At 41.5% G+C, this 13,800-nt stretch overlaps 1 long non-coding RNA gene across 2 annotated transcripts in view; it reads right to left on the reverse strand.

Moving 5' to 3' along the window:
* Positions 1–301: 301 nt before the first annotated feature.
* Positions 302–13,800, reverse strand: part of LOC310658757 — a 110,500-nt gene continuing 97,001 nt past the window's right edge. For both annotated transcript variants that reach the window (XR_014502472.1, XR_014502473.1), the window contains 2 exons: positions 10,563–10,667; positions 302–1,632 (listed from right to left, as the gene is read on the reverse strand). This is a non-coding gene — a long non-coding RNA (uncharacterized lncRNA). The remainder of the gene's footprint in view (positions 1,633–10,562; positions 10,668–13,800) is intronic.

Here is a 13,800-nt window from a genome sequence, read left to right on the forward strand (position 1 = left end):
GTTGTGAACTGTATATACATCTAGGCCACCCAATTAAGCAGATATTGGTTCTCTTGATTATTTATTGTAGTTTTTGTGTGTGTCCTTGATCTATACTTGAAATACTGTAAATACTTGTCAGGAGCACCTCTCCCAATTTTGCTCAGCCCATGAGTTAAGATGTGCTGGGTGAAGCTGTCCCATCACTGGCAGTATCTCATAGCCTGGTGGCATCCAAGCTCTTAATTTATATGTGGATTATTCAGGACTGTGCACAGGTGATCAGGAAAGGGGAGGAAAATGCATTTCACGCAACGAGACGTGGGTAACAAAATACAATTTTATCTCCTCCAAAGAGGTTGAATTATTATTGAGAAGACAAGGGTCCAGGGTTATCTCATTACAAGCACCTGTATCTCACCCAATATGAAAACAGTACCCTATCAGCACAGTCAACTTGGATTGTGGGAAAATAACTACCCTTGTGATTAAACAACATGTATTATTCCAGAGAGACAAGAAAATACAACAGCCTAAAAATCCCACCACTTAGGGCAAAATGCATTTCAAAGACTGATGCACATGTGAACTCATCTATTTGTCAGTTTCAGGATGTCATAGGATAAGCTCATTGTTCTGATCTGCTCTCACATAGATTCTTCGTCCAGTGGACATTTCCCCAAAGGCAGTATTTCATCTCCGACTCAAATCTTGATGGTTGGACTTGCCTGTTTCTCCACAGGTCTGCTCTGTATACACTACCTGACCTCATTAAATCTGGCATTTCACAGACATGTGCCATACATCTATTCCAGCAGCAGATCTTAAAAGCTGCCTGGGGCCAGTTGAGGCATGCTTCATTTTTCTCTTCTGCCTAATCCGTTTATAGTGCACCCATTGCTGGGTTGTCTGAATGCTTCTCCAATACCTTCTTTGCATATGCAGATAAAAGCAACATTCCATATGGCGCATGGCTGTGAACTATAGACACACCACACTCATAAAGGGTGTGCCTACAGACCACCATTGTCAAGCGTGCACACGTGTGAAGTCCACCCTGCCAAAGCAATATCTGAAATACAGTAGGAGACTTGCCACATCTTCGTTTCTTGTGTATTTTGATCCCGTGTATATGACACACTGGATTGAAAAATTGGATTCAGGGGCCGCATCTGGCACCTGAGGTTGTGCTTAATATTTTGCTTCAACTCCACACCCGCACGTACATATGTACATTTATAAGAATGAATTATATTCCACTCTTCTGCTAAAAATATAGCGCTATATAAAATATAGTTTCAAACATACAAATCCCGGCCATGCACCACTTTTCGTTCCTAACAATTTGCAATCTACTCAACAAGATGCCCCTGAATTATATTTTCATCCCCACTAACAAAGTAACAAACGATGTGATGACACGTAGATGTCATCCACTCTCACCAAGATCCAAGAATCTTCACTTCCAGTGTTACTTCATTATAAGAAGCAGGAGTGATTTTCACATCTGCAATACACTTTGTAACAGCATCCAGATCAGTCCTTCTGATGTTGAAAATTCTGTAGCCGATTCCTCATTATTGATGACGCTCTCAAGTCAATTAGTTGCTCCTTTCTATCAGGTTGCCTTGAAGTTCTGTATCAAATTCCTTTCTGAATACAGAAGCAAAACAGGGTCAGTTAATGAGAGTTGAACATTCTTAGACAGAATTTCTTATTTCAATGATTTTCATAAGTGGCAAAATACTGAAGGAAATGGACTGTCTCAATAAGACTTTTAGGACTGAGTAAATATTCACAATATATATAACAGCCCCATCCAGTTTTTCTAAGCTGGTGGACAAAGATGTCAGCAAGGTCATCATAATCCAAGTCTTGGATTATGCCACACCCTGTTACAGGCAACTCTTCCATGTGTGAGTCTATTCAGGTTGTCCACTGCTGTACATAAGAATACTGAAGATAGTTATTTTCATTATCATTTCACAAACTGTCTGAGAGCATAGAATTGGCATAGCCTAAACTTGTTAGCTATGTTCCCATCAACAGAACATGAAAACAGCAAATTGAATGTGCTATACAGTACTTTAAAAACAGACACAGCTTGATACAATGATGACCTAACATCACATGCTTATTCATCATTTTTAAAGTATAACTACTTATTACTGCTATAGTTTATGAAACGCTGTGCAGTCCTACACACATGTATTGGAAGTAAGTCTCACCTAGTTCAATGGGGCTTACTCTTATGTAAGTGTACAGAGAATCATAGCCTTACAGCACAACCCAATGCATGTCTACTTAGAAGTAAGTACCCCTGAATTCCATGGGACATACTCCCCAGATCAGTGGGTATAGGATTGCAGCCTATATTTTAATTTTTAATGTTGGCCTTCTGAAAAACACACACTGAAGGCCTATCCAGATCCATTTAAACCAGTAGAAGTCATAACCTTGAGTTCAAAATGATGTGAGCTGCATCCTTTGAGCAGGGTAGCATCCTTTTTGACATTTTATTACATGCATGGCTTCCAGGACAAGTATTTCTAACTGCCAATTTAGCTGGCTTCTGTTCATGAAATGAGAAGGATGCTGTCGGGTCCATTGCCTCAGGTAGCAAGACATCTCAGGCTGGACCTGAATGACTCTAGGGAGCATTTAAAATAAGAGCTCATCCACACTTTTGCTTGACCCATATTTTGATCACATTGTGTTCTGATTAATTCCCCTGGGTCTGAGAGCTTTTCTTGTTGTTCTGCAGCTGTGCCTTGTGGAAATCTGATTTTACCCGCTGAATTGAAGCTCCGTTAAGCAAATCTCTCTTCAGATTTTCCATGCATCTGATAAGACCTGACTCAGCGAGTAAGATCGGATTTTCTCAAGGCACAGCCATGGAGCAACAGGAAAAGCTCTTAGACCTGATGGAATTAATTGGTACACAATACAATGAAAATACGGATCAAGCAAAAGTGTGGATGAGCACTAAATCAAGAAAGGGTTTAAACAGGGGGCATCCATAGTCCAGCAATGCAGAAAGGAGATAAAAAATCATTCTAACTTCTCTGTAAACATGGGTAAGTTTCACATCCGCACTTCCAGTCTAGAAAAGGGCTGTTGTTTCAGGTTTTTGTTCTTCGCAGATTACTGAGAACTCATACACAAAAGCTCAGGATTTTCCAAAGAAATTCAACTCAATTCCAAATCTACCCTACAATCAATTTCACTTCTCCATCACTTCTACCTTCAGCAGTAGCAATGGGGAAAGTCAAAGGGGAGTGGTTGGTCAAGTAAAAACTAACTGGAAATTCCAGGAACACAGATCTATGGCAACTGCAGTTTGCTTGGGCTTCTGGGCCTTTACCTCTGGTACATTTGCGCTGGGAATTTCTTGTTAGTGAGACTTCCGGGCCTAATGAAAGCCAGAAGAGCAGACTTCTCTTTGTGCCCTTCTCACTGCTGGACAATCCCTCTCCATTTCACCACCATCACCACTTTAGCCTTCTTCTTTCAAGATGACACTGTTGCAGGGAGGAATCTTCCTTTGGGACAGATCACATGGGAAACTTGGAGCAGAGCACCCCTTGCAAATTTCGACTAGCCAGTGTGTGGATTTATTTTGAATGCCAGACTCTGCCAGGTCTTGGTGTTAATTACTGAAGGCAGAGGAAATCAGAAAAGGAATTGAGAGTGGGTCAGAGCTGATGGCCTAAGTTATGGCCAATTAATGGACACTTAAATCTGGCCGTTACTTGGAGAAAACGTTTCTCAGGTTTCTTGGCAGACAATAGATGTCTGCTGATTCCCTGCTATGCCTTTTGATGTTTTATGGAATGTGGTTATGTCAGCCTGCTCTTGAGGCCATTTTTAAGTTAGAGACAGTGGGTGATAGCCAACATTAGTCACATTCCAAGTAGACCTATTGAAAAGAATGGATCTCTTAAGAAATGCCTTCACTGAGCTGCAATTTCAAATGCTACTGCAGTTCTGGGTGGTCACTGCAACAAGGTCACTTATGACGGCAGGTTCTGTGTTTGTGGCCAATTTCAGGTGGAAGATATTATTCACTATCTGTTAATCTGTCCTTTATATAGTAATACAAGAGAGATTTCTGAAATGTCTGTTGACATATGGAAGCAGGAACACCTTGGAAGAAACAGTACTATTTCTTTTGAGTGACACTAACAGCTTTGTGACACATGAAGTGTATCTTTTTTGCACTGGCTGCAAAAAAAAAAGTGTTAGATAATATTGCTGCAAATTGTTTAGGGAACTCTGAGGTTTAATCTGAAGCTGAGTTCGCTAATGGTACCAAAGGCAGATAGAGGAGAGTGTGAGCTGTTCAGTTTCACCAGGCGTGAAAATTCTGGGGCACCGCAGCAGGCGCCACAGCTATGAAGTCTAACAGAAGGTGAGAGGCAGGGGTGCCGGATTTTGGCAACGCACAGGATGCTACTGAAATTTGAGACGCTAAGGTACTGATGGTACACTAAGATACTGATGGTACTTCTATTTTTTCTTCTTTAATATTATTGGTGTTTGTTATGTTATTACTGTGTTTGTGTTTAGGTGTTTTATAGCATAATTGTCTAGCACAATAAATGTACTGAATTGTGTATGACTATTGCTGGATATTCCCCAGGATATCAGGTTTGGTTCACACACACCCTCCCCCAAATCATGCCATGCATCTAAAAGCACAGGAAACGAACAGAACCACCATATACGGGGGGAAACTGGCAGCCCTGGTTCAAGGAATGCTGTGTTAACAGTTGATCCTCAGTTCTGGAACTACTGCAGCTGCTTCAATCTTATTGCCCCCAGATTCATAGCAACCTATTATGAATGAAGAAGCTACCAAGAAGGCCAGCCAACAGATCTTGGCTGGAGTTCTGGGATGGTGTCTCAGTTGGTTTGTAATCCTGCCAACACTGACCTTTCTGATGCTGATCTAATGAATGATGATCATATCCCTGCAAGCTTCAGATAGCAGAGACTACTGCTTAAGTCTGCATTGTATAAGGGCACATTAGCTGCAAGTTGAACAAGTCAAGGGTAGTTCTCTGCATTCATATTGGTTTGCCCTTGGCAGCATCTGTAGCACACACTTAAAGAAGAGGAGTTTGGATTTGATATCCTGCTTTATCACTACCCGAAGGAGTCTCAAAGTGGCTAACATTCTCCTTTCCCTTCCTCCCCCACAACAAACACTCTGTGAGGTGAGTGGGGCTGAGAGACTTCAGAGAAGTGTGACTGGCCCAAGGTCACCCAGCCGCTGCATGTGGAGGAGCGGAGACGCGAACCCGGTTCACCAGATTATGAGTCTACTGCTCTTAACCACTACACCACACTGGGTCTCAAAGCACATGACTCCCCCCACCCACCCAATGAATCCTGGGTACTGTAGTTTCCTCCCTCGAGCTACAACTTTCAAAATCCCAGGATCCTTTGGGTGAAGTCATACTTTAAATGTATGGTGCGTACACAGATTCAGATGACTGCTAATCATATCTGTATTATTATTTGCCTGCCCTTCACTTTTAAGGTCCCAGTGCAGGGTTGCAACAATTAAAACACTATATTAAAACCAGTTTAAAACAACTTACAATCAAAGAAATAAGGTGGGTCTCTCAGTTCCCTAAGTAAGGATTGTACACATTATTTCCCTCCCCCCAATTTTGTGTTTGGGTTATGCTGAAGAATACAGTGGTACCTTGGGTTACATACGCTTCAGGTTACATATGCTTCAGGTTACACATTCCGCTAACCCAGAAATAGTGCTTCAGGTTAAGAACTTTGCTTCAGGATAAGAACAGAAATTGGGTTCCAGCAGCGCGGCGGCAGCGAGAGGACCCATTAGATAAAGTGGTGCTTCGGGTTAAGAACAGTTTCAGGTTAAGTACGGACCTCTGGAACGAATTAAGTACTTAACCCAAGGTACCATTGTACTGACATCCAAAGGTGCCCTGTGAGCTTTGTGACCTAGTAGAGGCTTGAAAAACAAATGTTGCTGATCCAAGTCCAACATTTTCTATACGCTACGCCATACTGGCATTTAGGAATCTGCTTTCACTAACTATTCCTTAGATTCTTCAAGGTTTCATAAGCATGATTCCCTTCTGCCCCAGCTACAGCAGGAATAATGGCATTTTAGAACATAAAGCTTAAAGCACTATTTTATTCAAGCATTTCAAAATACAAACATAATCCTCCAATGGCCAGGCAGCTCATTCATCACAAATTATTTTCTCCTGTATATTTATAACAATACAAAGTTCTCATAGCAGCAGAGGAGCAGGGAGGCAGTTGAAAAGAGAGGTTTTAAAAGGCCATAGCCTGCAAGCCCTCTTTTTCTGACTTTCCTTCCGTTATTCTAACTTGTTGAAAAGAAGTTAAAGCAAAACAGTACAAATGTCAGCCATCTGTAGGTTCATTTTTCCAGGGAGATTGAAAGGAGGCCCATCTGTGTTACTAATAAAAGGCAACTGTATACTCCAGCAAAGCAAATATTACTGTTACCAGTAATAAGGTTTCCAACAGTCCAGCTTAAAAAAAAAAAAATAGTAGTTCTATAAATAAGTAGCCTTGCCCCAATCTGTGTATTTTCCATTTCTAGACTGTAAGTTTACTTTTGCTGATCAAAACTGATCCAAATCTCGCGGCCAGGTGCATGTTTATCAGGTTGGCAGTTCAGATCTTTCTCAAGGATTACATTCACAGCTTGAAAACGTGGGTTCTCAGCCAGGTACAGCCATTCCATTTTAAACCACATGTATACAGCTTGCTTATATACCCCAATGATTGATATCACCTGGTATATCTTTATTTCCCAGTATTTAGAGGAGTTTGTATGACCCCCACCAGCATCATTGAAAGGGGGAGGGAAATCCCTGCCGTTGCATGTGCCGCCACAGATTAATCTTGGATGTGCCCTAGAACAAGCTTTTGATCCTTCCTCTACAATTTTCCGTCTTCTCCTGAAATATCTCCCCTTCTCTCACTAAAATCTGAAATGGCACCATTGAGAAATGGATGTAATTACAAGAGAGTAACGCTGCGGAATGAGATGGAGAGATAAATGGGAGGTACAGGCATTTGTTGTTGGTATTATTTCGCTGTTGAAAAAAAACATGTAAAATGCAGAACTTGAGCATTACATTTTCTTTCTAAAAGGCACAGAGTTTAATTTTCAGTCTAACGCTGCTAATTTTTGTTGCTTTCGAGAGCGGATATCTCTGATGTTCCTAGCTATTAGAAAATTAATGTACTTGGATAGGAGATTGAAATACTTAATGAGAATCACACCACTGGTGACCATTTCTTTCGACAATATAGCCCCATAAAGTGATAATGCAATTAGCTGTTTATTTCTGGCATGCATGGGCAGTGCAGAAGCATGGGAAACAGTTAAGAAGAGTAAAGCACAGAGAGGAAACACATTCATACCATTTAGAATACATCGGGATGTTCCGAACAAAAGAAAGAAAAATTAGAACCTCGCTGAGGTATGGCCCCTACATATAGGTCAGAAAGGGAAGTATAACACAATACTTATGGAATCAGCATCAGCACAAGGATACAAACTCCCTATCTGCCAGGGCTAGGATTACCAGGATCCTACATGCTGCTGTTACAACACAGTAAGTCAGGAGTGCCCTTGAGATGTTAGTGGACTACAATTCCCATCATCCTTGGCCTTGCTGAGTAGAATTGATGGGAATTGTAGGCCAGCAGCGTCTGGAAGGCACTACATTGGCCATCCCTGCAATATAGGAGGCGGCCAGTAATTATGTAGACTTATGCCTCAGTCCTAAACCGATTCACTTGTACACCAGTACAAGTAATTCCCAGTAATTCATAGCATTTACTTCCTCGTAGGTATGTTCAGGCTCAGGATATGAGTATGTTTATTCTGCCTGTCAAAAACACTGGACTTTCCTGATCATAAAATATACAGTGTGCTATTAGAAAGGGGGAGGTATAAACAAAGAAAAAGAAATCTACTCATCGGTTCATATTAAGGGGGATGGAGTGTGAAAATGAGGAAATGTCGCCTATTACAATAAACCAGCATGAATCCTGTCTCATGCACATTTGATTCAATGCTGACAACATCCCACTTGGAAAAAGAGTGAGAATTAACAGTGTAGCCAATAATTGGTTACAAAGGACAGCTATTGTTTCTTAATCCCTTTTTCCATTACTCGATTACACATTATGAGTATGTGCTCCTCCACCTCCCATTGGATGCACAGATGCTAAAACCACAGGAGATCATCTTAATCCTCAGGTGCTTTCAGAACAATGAATTCAGTTAGTCTTATTCCAGATAAACCATTGACAGCCACAATATGCCAACATGAAAAAAAACAGAGAAGCGTGGTAACCTGCCTGCCATTTATACAAACACTGGTAAATGTTTTAGCTTATTCATATATTAATATGACTCTCTCTCTCTCTCTGTCACACACACACATACACACATTCTTTCATGAAATTTAAGCTCCTATTGGATTTTATCCCTTGGATTAATCAAAGTTGGTGTTCTGGAACTACTCCAGTTATTAATATAATGGGCAACTTATCGACGGGCCAAACTAGACTTCATGATAATAATGCATCAGATTGTTGTTCTTTAAATAGCAGCTGGGTGTAGCGAACAATCAGAATCAGGACCTTGGTGTGTTCTAAGGGGAATGTTAATCCTCCCACATCCCAATCAAAATCTCCCCTAAAACTGTTATTATCCCCATTCAGAAAGTGTTCTTTGACTCCTGTGGAAACATTCCTCTGGGGGGGGGGGGGGAATCTCAAGGGGGATTTTCATTGGGATCATGGTATGTTTGTGCGGGGAGGGGGGAGTTTCAAGCCTCCTGCACACCACAGTTCAAATCCTGGTCAGCCTCGTCTGCCCCTCAGCAGCTGCTATTTAAAGAACAAAATCTGAGCATGTTAAATGCTTGTGCACATTTAATGTTACATCTAGTTTATCCCCAAGAGGAATAACTCATATACCTGCTAATCAGCTTATATGTTACACAAAAGCATTGCAAGAACTTAACATTTATACATAGGACAAAACTCCCAGTTTCAGTTATTTTCACTCCCTCACTTTGAAGTCTGAAGTCTGCTCAAAATAGTGTTACTAGCCACCCCAATTTCTGCTGGGCGGTGAACAAGAATCCAGGTGTCCTGGCTCTCAGCCAGGGTCTTTGTCCCCTTGGAGAGAAATAAAGCATGGCAGAGCCTTTGAAAGATGGTTTATTAATGCATATGTACACCCTGAGTGTAGATGAAGGGAGTGCAGAGTATACAGCATTCTCATCTCAGGTGCAACTTGTCCTTCCCTGCCCCCCAGAATTGGATTCAGAGCCATCCTGCATGCCATCTTTGTTCCTGCTTCTCACCTCCACAACAGAACTCTGCCCCATTCCTTCCCAGCAAACCTTTAGATTTCAAAATGGACAAATTTTCCTGTGACATCATGCCCCCTCATCACCTTGGCAACCTGTCAATTCTATCACTGTCCACTGTTCAGAGAGGACAGTTATTTTGCATTGCCAGCGCCCTTAATGGATCAGTGCTTGGCTCCCTATCACCCGGCAATGTCTCTGCACTAAGCTAGCCCAGCCAGGCTGGTTTGCATAAGCTAACCCAGGAACTTCTCATATGGTACAGTTCTGCAAGTTGTATTTTCCCTTCATATCCTAAATATTATGTAAATGCTACCCTTTATTGGTTTCTAGTATTCATTAACAGACTCTGGTACGCCAGCTATAACAATAGGAAACAGCTATTTCAAAAGACCGTTCAAAATAGAAGACCCAGGACAGAGACTGCCACTCCAGCTGATTCACACATAGAAGCTAACAGATCAACCTTATGCATTGTTAATCAAAAATAAGCCCCACATAATTCAACAAGACTGTAGAATCACAGCACAAACACACAGGCAGAATGGTTTCTGACTAGATCCACTGGTTTTGAAAAAGCTGTCTGAGCTTTTTGTTTAGAGCAAATGTGCAAAGGAATATGTTCTTACATGTTTAGATTCCATTATTAGAACCACATAGTGTACTCCTAGAACAGGAGGTTATTTGGCCATTTACATTTTTTCAAAGTGCACATGGTCCTACCCAGATTATATAGATAATTCTTGGGTTCCTCAGCTGTTAAGGTTGGAATGGCAAAAAGAAAATGCACCCATGTTTGTGTCAGGCATTTCCTGGTGCCTTTGTAAAAGAAATACTGCATGTCAAATGAACTTAGCATGCTCAGGAATTTCATTGTACAGAGAAAAAGCTGTCAGACCTCAGGTACAGCTTCATATTACTGTAATAATAACACCACTGTGTTTGAACACCCCCAACACACTCTTCCAGTCGTATTTCCAGTCAGCTACAGAGAGAAGCAAAACCAACCGCTCATGCAGCAGGCTTGATTAACAACGGAAATTTTCTACCATACAAAAGTAATCAAAATTCGTCTTCTGGGATGATTCTATACAAAATACACTTTTATCTTGCAGTTTGAGCTCACAAGGAGTGGAAGGGAGATGGAGATATAGATGTAGTTAATCTTACTTGTTTTGTGTGGTGTTGATCAAACAATTGCCACCTTGAGTGAGTTTGCGCATTTCTTACTCTGCTGGCATCTGGCCAAGAGGTTATGTAGTCCAGACAGCCAGTCTGAAATGTAGATTTAAACTACTTAATATCCATTGTTGTATCACTTCTCTTTGATTAAGCTGCCCTACCCTCTCAGACAAGTATGGGCAATTCTGAAGTTCTAGTAAGCAACTTAAGACATGGTTTGTTTTTGCAGCAGACAATATAAGAAAGCAAAATTACTACAGGAAAATCGAAGGAGGCATGCTTTGCTACATACACATTTTAATAACAAGCATTTAAAACTCTGCCCCCCATGCCATGCTGCAAGGATCACACTCAGTGAAGTCATAGGTATTTCTCAAAGCTTTCACAGCACAAATAATAGCCACAATGTCTGTGGTGTGAACAGAGGTACCCTGTGATGGGGGAGATCCGATTACTGTGATGTTCAGTGAACAAGGACCATAGAGATCACAGATAATAAGGTTACCTTGTTAAGTTTTGGACTAAAAGGCAAAACCACCTGAACACCAATCCATCTGTGACTGGCTCCCTCACAGGACTACCTTGTATCATCTCCAGAAAGGTATGCTCAGAGCAAATTATTAAACCAGGTCAGGTCAATCTAGGATTAATTTTTACTAGGACTGTATATTTGCACTTGAGTCACTAATGCACATCAATTATCCTATGCACATTTACTCAGAAATAATACCTGCTAAATTCAACGATATTTACTCCCAACTAAGTATGCTTAGGATTGTAGACTTACATGCTCAACCAAAGCTTGGCTTCCTGTTAATCCACCTTGCCGAAGCAGGCAGAGGTGGTGGTGTCTGGAAGTGGGATTTCCAGAGCCATAAATTTGCTTTTCAAGCGGTTTGGGGCTTCAGAAACAGTTCTTGGAGTGAAGCAAATTGATTCCTTTGGATTTTAACCAAAGCTGCATGTGCAGTGCTTATGTGTGCTCTTACTATGAAGAGAGCTGTGTGGCAGCAGCAAACTGGAGTGTGCATTTGCTATGAATTGTTATACCCTCCCAAGCTCCACCCTGACACCGTCACACATTGGCTGCATTCAAATGTCACAACAAGCCTTGGTTTCTTTTATTGTGATGAGAACACCCTAGAGCAAGTCTGTTGTTTATGTACACTCCCTCCCACTTTCTGCACACGTGGGGAGGAAACGTGAAGCTTCCATTTGTGGTTTGGGACAAACCAGTTTCCCATCTTGTCTGAATGTAGAAAACCATGGTTTGTACTACCCAAAGTTAATAAACCATATTTGATCCCCCTTTGGTATCCTGTTATTTTCTTGCAAATTATAGTTAAACGAACTTTAACGGCTTTGTGTGTTTTTTTGCAGTACAAAGTTTCCACACATTTGTTGCCTTTTCATTTAAGCAAGTCCTGCCCTGAAAACTGCAGAGAGATCCCTATATGCACACAATTCTTCTGACATTTCTCAAGTATTTTGTATTGTTTACAGTTTAGGACATGTTTCCGGAAGTCTCTGTCTCTCTCATACGCATATACTTTTACGACAATCTTTTGAATGGAGCTTTGTTTCAGAGGAGGAGAGCTAGGGTGTGGAAAGCCTGTTTTTGACATAAGAGAACCAGAACCATGATGATGTTAGCAGAACAGACTAATTAATTTTTGTTAATTAAACCTTCCAGTCTACATGACCCCATTTCAAGAAGCTTAAGCTGCTACTCAGGTCAGAACTTGTTTTGTGCAGCCAAGTATCCACCTTCCCTCTTACAGATTATGCTGAAGGGAGCCAGCCTGTCAACTTGCATGAGGACATGGATTTATCCTTGACTAGAGACTCTCCAGTAGCGTCTAATTTCAGAGATGAATCCAAATTCTTGAACAATTTACACAGAGAGAAGTTGGAAGGGACAAAACAACCCTTTCTTAGTTCTATTCTCTTCATGAATCGGTGCTGCTGTGAAATAAAGAGATCACCTTCAGGGATGAGATAAGTATTAGGGGGTAGCATAAGATACATTCCACTTTGCTGCAATGGGGGGTGGGTTTCAGGATCATAATGACAGAATGACAGATAATTTTTAAAAAAGAAAGAGAATCCAAGCTAGCTAGCAGCAGAATGAATAGCCAACATCACACTGCTGTGTGCTGTGGAATTTATTGCTTCTAGGCTTCCATTTGCCCTTTGTCAGCAGCCCCACAGTGTGTGAAAATATAAATACAACAATGAGAAGTCACTTATGTGGGCTTGCTGTGATAATTTGACCTTTCTCCTCCACAGTCCGTACTAGATAGTATATACATAAATTCCATCACTGCCTTGTTCATTTTCCCTCTTGCGAGTATTATAATAGGAGCAACAACAAAAACAAAACTACACATGTGTGGGGTAGGTGGGTGAATCTCATATTTATTTTCTAGAGGACTGTATTCTTTATGTGCAGATAGCCAGTCCTAGGAACAGCAGGGGAAACAGAAGTACACATTGAATCAGTTCCACTTCTAACCTGCCATGTTCTTAGTGTACATGGTAGGTCACAATTCAGAAGTAACACATGCATGATATCACATCAAACAGAAATAAAGATATACATTAAAGTCTCACACCAGTTAAACTAGCAGTGGGAAACCTCAGGCTTGGGGGTCAAATGCAGCCACCCAAGCCTCTCTAGCTAGCCCTTGGAACCCCCCCCCAGGCCATAATAGTAACAATAATTTTATTATTTACAACACGCCATCTGGCTGGGTTGCCCCAGACACTCTCTGCATGGCTTACTCCTCCCCAAGCCATGACCCTCTTTGACACTGTTCAAGTGTTTTTGTCTGGCTGGAAGAAGAAGAAGATGCATCTTTCAACTGAGATAATGCACAAGTTAATACATTGATCCAACACGTGGCACACCCCCTGTACCTTCCTTATGAAGAGTGGGGCAGGCCCAGCTTTAACACAGCAAGCGGCTGCAGTCCCGGGACTAGGCAAGCAAGCAGGCACTCTTTGGAGTGGGTTGGCTCATCAAGGTTTGCTTGTGCCAACACTGGCTTCTCCATATCGGCGGAGCCAGCTCAGCCTCCAATTAACTCTCAGTCATCTCCCTGCTCTGACAGGAGGACAGCTACATCTCAGAGGAGAGGTGCAAAGAGCCTGTCTTTGTGAGTGGCTAATATAGGTGCCCTCCCCACTGATGGGTCCACTGTTAAGTCCATGCACACACCCATGA

Source organism: Podarcis tiliguerta (assembly GCF_965153285.1).
Source record: "Podarcis tiliguerta genome assembly, chromosome: 10".
Lineage (NCBI taxonomy): Eukaryota > Metazoa > Chordata > Lepidosauria > Squamata > Lacertidae > Podarcis > Podarcis tiliguerta.